Source organism: Sinocyclocheilus rhinocerous, unplaced genomic scaffold, assembly GCF_001515625.1.
Source record: "Sinocyclocheilus rhinocerous isolate Xijiao unplaced genomic scaffold, SAMN03320098_v1.1 scaffold620, whole genome shotgun sequence".
Classification (NCBI taxonomy): Eukaryota; Metazoa; Chordata; class Actinopteri; order Cypriniformes; family Cyprinidae; genus Sinocyclocheilus; species Sinocyclocheilus rhinocerous.
Window position 1 is genome coordinate 282,450 of NW_015637138.1, and position 9,002 is coordinate 291,451.

Genomic DNA, 9,002 nt, shown 5'->3' on the forward strand with positions numbered 1-9,002 from the left:
CAAACCCAACACTCATTATTTAGTTTACTCCCCTTAAAACAGTAACTGAAGGTGTTAAGCTGTTAATTACAAAAGTAAATAAATTAAGAGCTTTGTATATTTTTACAGCCCTAATGCGTTTCAAAATATTGTACTTTTGTTTTGTTAGTTTAACTATGCTTCTAATAACTATTTTCTCCCTGGAACCAGCTTAAGGTTATGAATAGCCCTTGCTGGGAATGTTTGCAAGCAAAAACTAACAATGTTAGCTATAGCATTTTACCTGAAGGAATATTTTGGGATAGAGACAGCTAATACTGTCAATGAGAGAAAGCCAACAATGTTTGCACAGCTAGCATTTGACCTAATGGAATATGTGGAATAGGATATTTAGGACGGCAAGAAAAAGCCAGAAAGTAAAGAAAGTTAGAATTTAACCACACTTTCAAGTTGTATTTTAGCCCTGTGTTCCTCTATTTTAAAAGTATGTTGGTTTGTTTTTCTCCATCTAGGTGCAGTGACGTTTGAATGCACGCCTGGGTTAGTGAGGTCTGTGTCTCTCATTACTCCCCAGCCTGCAGTAAAGAGTGCTGCTCGTATGCTTGCTCTAGCGCTAGCTGAATCTGCCCAACGGGCCACTCGACTCGGCAAACGTTGGAGCTCTGAACCTCCCACACCTGTTTCTCCAGTTCATCATCAGAACCCACTCTTCACACTTCAATTTCCTCCTCCTCTACAGACATCCTCTGATAGAGAGGAGCGGTATGTGTCTAGCAGGACCTTCCCAGATCCTTCAAGCACCATGTCTACTGAGAGCCACACCGATGCAGGCAGCCTACGCAGCACCTGCGCCTGCCATGGCAGTGAGAGTGGACTCAGCTTTTCTGATGGTTGTGATGCACCAGCTGGTGGCCAGTGCACCCATGTGCCCTGTCAGGATTTCTCTTCTCGCAGAGATCCTGAGATTCAGTGGGCTCCAGAGAGCCAGACAACTATGAGAGATAACATCTGCCATGTTGGAGTTGGTACAGATGGAGGTGGATCAAGCCTTGATGAGGAGATGGAGGTACATGGAAGTTTACAGCCAACTCCTTCAGAGAGATTCTCTTCTTTGGATAGTCATTCAGCCATTGAAGCGCTGCACAACAAGCAGGCTGCTAATGCTGCCAACTTTCGAGCCATATTGGCAGAAACGTCCATGCCTGCTTCAGTGCACGAAGTTCTTCCACAAGCTTCAAGTACTCCACCAAGTGTGGTGTATCAGTACAAACCCAGAGACCAAAGGTCTGTTTACTCCCAACAGTGGTCGAGTCCAGTTGGGCAAAGCACCCCTTATTATCAGCCTGACGATGGGCGTCCCCATCCCAGAGTTCTCTCAAGAAACTACTGCAATACCCTTGCGCCACGATCCCTGCACCAGTCCATTAAATATAAGGGTCAACGGGAAGACTACTCCTCAGTCGGTCTTCATAAACATAGAGGACCAAGGTATCCGCCATTGGATGGAGCCTCTGTCTACCCCACCATCCGCAGGGTGCGTTCAATGCACACTCCACCAGAGGACAAGTTTTTCTTCCTCCAGCGTCAAGGCTGCCAGAGCAAAGCTTACCAAAAACCACCACCATCGGACATCCAGCAAGTGCGACCCTACTTTGAAGATGGGAAGGTTCAATATAGGTACAGCCCCTATTCAGAGGCTCGATACAATCAACACAGAGAGAACAGTCATGGATACACTCTCTCTTACACGCTCAGCAAACTGCCCTCTCGTTCATCAAAGGTAATGGGTAGTACCGAGAACTACCACAAGCCTCTACGCAACCTCCCGGTGAACAATGAGTCTGATTTCATGACCAGAGATGTCGGTCTCCAGCCAAGAATGAAGAACCCTTCACTCTACGAGGCTTTTAATTCTGCTTTATCTGATCGACATTTCAGTCAGTCCATTAAGCAGGAAAATGCAGCCAAAGAAAGGCTGTTGGGTCCAGTTGTGTCCCAGCCCCATCTTGTAAGAGGCGACCGTCAGTGCCAAGAAACGATGCACACTAGGAGCAGGTCAAACACTGGGAAGGAGATGCTGATTTCAACTGAAGGGGCTGATGGGAAGTACAGGGTGACCATGGTGTCCCATTACTCCCCAGAGCACCCACTTTCTGAGCCTGGTATGCCTGTGCCCTCAAAGTCAGACAGGCATGGCAGTGGGCAGGGAGCCAGATCAGCTCTTAAAATGAAGCAGAGTCGATCCATGCACAACTATTCTCAACACAGGCTCGAGTCCATAGCACTGCCACGCAACCTGACCCTACATAAGGAATACAGCTGCCCTGACTTCAAACATACCAGGTCCAGCAATAGTTTCGGTGTTGCAAACCGCAACCAGGACAGGCTGATGTATAAGACTCTCAGCAACTCTAAAGAAGACTACCAGTACATTCGTACAATAAGCAGGGACCCTCAGAGGTCTAAGAGATCGCAGAGTGTTAAAACACGCCATCCAGCTGGTCAAGCGAAAATGACTCTGGAGCGGGACCACAGACTGTCGTTCTCTTCCCAAAGTAGGACGAGAACTCGCAGTATGTTTGTGCCATCTCGCTCGGACTATTCCGAAAGCTATGTATCCGTACATCCGAAAGCCCCTAAGACCAGCCGAGCTAGTTTGGGTGTTTTCCCAAACTACGGCTGCATGCCGCTTCATAGTAACAGACTGTATTCCACAGCTGTGGGCCACACAGGTTTTCATCAGACAGAGCTCAGACCCGAGATGCAGATTTATGCCGAATGACAGATTTTTAATAAATAAATAAATACCTAAAATAAATTAACCAGAAATATATAACCTCTGCAGGGCAGTGGTTTTCTATTGTTAATCAGATAAAAATAATCTTTAAAAAGATTAAAATGCTTTATTTGTTCACTGAAGGGTGTCTTTCACTGTATGCACTGCATACTCTATATGTTATATGTTAGTAAATTTGGAAATTTCACTCAAAGAATATGATAATGGGTTATTATGGCTACTCTGATTTGTTAAAGTGTGTTGTGTTGTCATTTTGTTACTAGAGCTCAGAGTTTGCAAAAAGTACTCAAAATATGATGTGAGAAATTAACAAAGGCTTTTAAAATTTGTCATAGGTGCAATATATAGGAGCCACTGCCTTGTGTTTTTGGGTGAAGTTTTTTAACGTATTACCATGACTGTGGAATCAAACAGTTATATGTCAATGACATAAGCATATATGGGCTGACTTTTAAAGAGAACAACTATATAAGGTCATAATCTCCCCAGTCCCCCAGAAGTTTTTCCCTCTGCATTTTTAAATCTTGCACTTTATAGTTGGTCTGTGTTTTATGTAACAACGGCCACTTTAGACATATTTTCCTTTTTTTTTTTCTTCATCATGTTAACGGAGTCAAAGATGTGGGTGAGCTTTCATCTAAACCGTTCATTTGAGCGGTAGTAATCATTACATGGTTACATATGGAATATGCTGTTCTGATCAACTGCTGTTTTAGTTTTTAACAAGTGTACTGTTCTCTAATTTAGTTGATTTTATGCTATTTATGTTTACTTTGCTTCACTCTCATTAAAGTTATTTATTCAAAATCAAGACATGTAGCCTACCCTTGTTGCACCTAATGTAATCAGTGCTTAGACCATCATGTTTTGTTTCTTTGACAAAAGCCTGCAAATAATTGCTGAATTATAAGCATGTGAAGACAGATTGCTTTCTTTTATCGGCTAGACTACTGTTGTTCTAAGGTTTATTGGGCAGTCTTTTTGTTATACCAAACACTAGCACCCTAAAGCATTTTAATCTGACTCGTCAAGTCAGGAAGCTATATTACTAACATATAGTCCTGTTATTGTTCCGTTTTAATGAATTTTTAATTATTCATTAATTTTAATGACTCCGGCACTGGTTACCATATTTGAGTCCCCTGCAGGTGTTGCATAGTGAACAGCAGAGGGCGATGTAGCACTGGAGAACATCTCTAATGTTTCTGCATTGAAGTTTCCTCCATACGTGTTAACGTGAGGGCACATCAAAGGTTCAGAGGCACTAGGTTTCTGATGCAATACAATTATTATTTCTGCAAGACTGCGTTTATTGTATATTATCCCAGACATTTTGGTTTTAAGGTTTTGAACTGTCAGGATGTTGGCATGAACGAAACTAAGGTGGTGACTCGTGGGACACCGAAGCGTGGCGGATGCTATATTAGACGCTAATTGTTTTTACTTTGTGTCAGTCAGAGGGGATTGAATTGAACTGGAGCCAAGTTGTCTTGCCTTTCTGTGGTTTAAAAATGCTTTAAAAACCCTTTGCATTTAAACCATATTTTGCATCTACATAGCTATTAGTTTCTAAAATAAAAGCTTAATATATATAAAAGCAATGGTCTACAGTGGAATAAAACCGAGTCCTAAGAGAATTGGATTCTTTTGCATGGGGAGCACAAGATGTGTTCTTTACATTCAACATACACTTCCATCCAGCAACCAGCTAGCTGCAATTTTTGATGCTTCTGAAGGCTGAATCCAAATAATTCATAAGAGTTTTGAATTGAAGAAAGCAGTTCACCAGCAGTATGGTGTGGAACACATAATGGACCATGTTGTGATACGCAGAAGTTGGCTGAGTGGGATTTTATTATTTCATGTTGTTTTCATTCTGTCTGAAGTTTGAATCTTAAATAAACCACAAAACACTGTTACAGTGGCTGTGATTCAGCCCATAGACTCTCTCCTGTTTTCAGCCTAAAGTAATTGCGTGGCATGGGCTAAAACACCATCAAAACACTCTTTAAAATCATGTTACGTTCTTTGTGCGGCAAAGTGGCTAAGTGGGGATGAAAAAGACACTATTTAGGAGCAGGAATGTACCGTATAACACTAAAGCATCACTACATTGTACGGGTGCCACTAACAGCTGCAGAAATCTGCTATTTGAGGAGATTTAGAGCCAACAGCAGATGCCTACACGAGAGAGACCGCTGACATACTCTCATACAGTGTGCAAGAGCTCTGTGTGCAGGGACTAGGGACATTCTGGGGCCACAACTAACACGTGCATTCTGGGAAGAAAATTACAGTAAAATCACAGATCAAAGGAAGTGCTTCGGTCAAATAAATAGCATTGCCCTTGGGTGGCATGCTTACGTTAGCTGAATTTATATTGTAAATCGTTTACAGTGGAGTGTGGTAGTATGAGCCCAGAACCATGAATGAGTCTCCGCAAGTAAGTGCGGCACAAGTAAATGCGACATACTCTCATACAGTGTGCAAGAGCTCTGTGTGCAGGGACTAGGGACATTCTGGGGCCACAACTAACACATGTGCATTCTGGGAAGAAAATTACAGTAAAATCACAGATCAAAGGAAGTGCTTCGGTCAAATAAATAGCATTGCCCTTGGGTGGCATGCTTACGTTAGCTGAATTTATATTGTAAATCGTTTACAGTGGAGTGTGGTAGTATGAGCCCAGAACCATGAATGAGTCTCCGCAAGTAAGTGCGGCACAAGTAAATGCTTTTAGGAGCCTTTCAAAGACAAACTGGGCACTAGTAATATATACCATAATAAAATGAAATATTTCAGATTGATATGTTGCTTGCAAAAATGTATTTCATCAGAATACACGGCTACTTTTCAATGGCTGTCAGTGAAGAAAGATGCTTTTTGCCAGCATAATGATAGTTACCGCATCTACCAGCCAAAGGGAACAAACTCTGACCACAGCAGTCACCAGGCATATAATGCTGGGTAACATCATTATTGTGCTAGAGGAAAAATTTAATGATTGTTAATGACTTTTATGCGTCCTTATTGTCAAGGACAAGCTTGACAATGATTAGCTTTATTAATCTAGTTGTCAACCTCTGAAGAAATGTATCGTAAGGTCTACCAAGGTGTGTAGAGCCCAATATATCTTACCAGCATACAAGACTGTAATGGAGCTCAATTCAATTTGTTTTAGCTGTGATGAACTGCACGCAGTTTTTCCCACTCAAATGTCTATAATTTGACAAACATTGACTTTATATGACAGCTAATTAAACAAGTTAACATTGAGTAACTTACATTTTAGTCACAATATTGACGATTACTTTTCTCCACCACAGTGAAAATAGTTCAACAAAGCCTCCAACAATTATGAGTGTCCGAGCAACCCACACAACTTGCATTTCGAAATGAATCAGTTTGTTTGAACAAATTGGCTGAGTGAATGATTCAAATGACTCGCTTTTAAATACATAACGTTATCCCGCAGAAAAATCCCCACCACTAATGCACAGGCTGACAATCTGTTTGGAGCGTACAAACACAGACAAGAGAAGTGACAAATAGTGAAAAGTCCGTATGCTGTGACTGTTATATTAACACTTCTGGAACGTCACTCAGCCAATCAAATGGATTGATTCGTTCATTTAAAAAGTAGTTTGAAGTTGTCGAATTACACCTACAGTATGTGAACAATGAATACAGATACTACATTTCATACTACAATAGGGTCGACCTTCAAAAAAAGAATTTCTTTTGAGCATGCTGAATGTGCAATCTTCAGTCTTGCAGGTGCACCTACATATTATATAACTTATACAGTATATACAGTTGGCCAAGAGCTTTATCGTGTGATCAGCATAAAAAGGGATGCGTTTTGACTTTTCTCCTCGATCATCATCACCTTCTATTCTCATGTTGACTTAGACTGATAAACTGTCCAACCTTACCAATAGTCCTTTGAATAATAATGGTGATGGGATGCAAATTGGTCTCAGAAAAAGATGACAGAATGTTTGTCCTGTGCTGTGTAGGCTAAAATGTGCTTGTGTTATGACAGCTGATGACTATAACTTAATATTCATAACTGAGCTGCAGAATATGTCCATAATTTTTTAATATCAGTGCACAGGGAAATAACACATGCATCTTTCCAGTAGAAAATCACCTCATTTTCAGTTTTTGAATCATCAGATTCATTCAAGTCTAATTCAAATAATTCTCATCTAATGCATTGGTGGATTAAATGTATTTTTTCCCCCTTTGACAGACATCACATTTTTGAGGAGATGTTTTGCTATTTGAATGTTAGAATGCATAGCTTACTTAGGTTGCTTTGGTCATTAAGTGTGTGGGCAAATTAATTTCATCTCATTACTTGAGAAACCAGCTTAGATACCAGAAACTGAATTTGAATTGTGCTAATCTGTGATGAATATCTTGACTCACCACATTTACATGCATCTGGCCTGAACCTTGTTTACTTTGTCAACTCTCCCTTCACTTTATATCATAAATTATCTCATTATGTATTCTTAATGATCAAAACATAAGAAAACTTGACGATTTAGAAGTTGTTTTCCCTCTGCCAACATCATTTAGAGTAAATTGAGCAATGGGACGTTTATACGGGGGGATATTGTCATATCAAGGACTTGGTGAAAATGCATGGCCTTGGTTTCCCAGTGTGTTGATGATTTTGTAATGCTTTAGGTCATGGTTAGAACAAATACGCTCTGCTGAGAGATGAATGTTGAGATGACAGCAGGATTTGTGTATTCTTTCACACTGCTTGATGAAGTTCACTTGGTAAATCTCCAAAACTTCTTATCTGGCTAATTCTGAAGGCAAACAAAGGATCTTGTGTTTGTGCCTTTGTTAAAACCAAAGTCCACAACATTGAATCAACCAAAATTTTGCACATATGAGAGAATCACGCAATAAGAGAGGGAATCTCATGAAACCTGTCATTTTCAGCTCATGCTTTGCCCAAAAAGAAATTACACTACTGGTGAAATGTTTTGAGTAGCTACTATTTTTAAAGTTTTTGAAAGATATCCTTATGCTCACCAAGGCTGCATTTATTAGATCAAAACAACAACACTGTGAAATATTATCACACAGCTGAATTTTAAAATTTAAAGCTGAATTTTCAGCATTACTTCAGTGTCACGGTCAAAAAGCATGCTAATATCCTGATTTGCTTCCCAAACATTTTGTATTATTATACATTTTGAAAACCATTTTTTGCTGTTTAATATTTTTGTGGATATACTGTGATATACTATTCAAAAGTTTCCTCAAAAATATTAAGCAGCAAAACTGTTTTCAACATTGATAATAACTGAGCAGCAAATCAGCATATCAGAATGATTTCTGAAGGATCATGTGACAATGAAGACTGGAGTAATGATGCTGAAATTCAGCGTTGCCATCATTGGAATACATTTTAAAATGTATTAATATGTTATTTTAAATTGCAGTAATATTTCTCAATATTACCATTTTACTGTAATGCATATTTGAATCCTTGGTGACAATAAGATACTTCTTTCAAAACAAAATAAAACAAAACAAAACAAAATAAAATAAAATAAAATAAAATAAATATTTTTTTTTAAATAAAAAACGATATTTTTCCCCCTATGGTTTTGGGCTGAAATGTGACCTGAACATGTTCTTGACAGGTTTTGTGAGATTAACCCAGATATATTTGACTCCAAAAATTCCTTTAAATGCAGGTCAAGTTTCTTTCTAGAAGAAATCATGTAAATCCATTCTGTTTTATTCCTCAACTCTGATAAAAGAGCACTCGGAATGATTATCCATTTACCTGAAATAACATGCAGAGTTAGTAAAAGACTAGCACCAACGGCCTCAGAGTTCAAATAGTCATTTTATTAATGTGCCCTCAAGTGACCAAACCAATGCTGACAGACAGTTAAAGAGACAGAGTCTCACCTTTGCCCTTTGCTGCTGTGTTCCATCATTAGTGTTAAACGCTGCTATTAGAGTGCAGAATAGAATCCATCTGAAGTGAGCAGGGCCAACGTTTGACCAACATCACTGATGCCCAAGAAGGCATTACGATGGGACTAAAAACATGTAAAAAGCAAGTTCTAGCAGGGAAGTTCAGATATGCCGTATCACAGTCTGCACTGATCAGTTGTTACTTGCCTTGAACACACACACACACACACACGTTTCATCCTGATTATACATTTGAGATTGTACCTCTGGC

The 9,002-nt window shown here is 39.7% G+C and overlaps 1 pseudogene; it reads left to right on the plus strand.

Moving 5' to 3' along the window:
• LOC107748592 (rho GTPase-activating protein 32-like) overlaps positions 1-3,793 on the plus strand; it is a 29,074-nt pseudogene extending 25,281 nt beyond the window's left edge.
• The last annotated feature ends 5,209 nt before the right edge of the window (positions 3,794-9,002 follow it).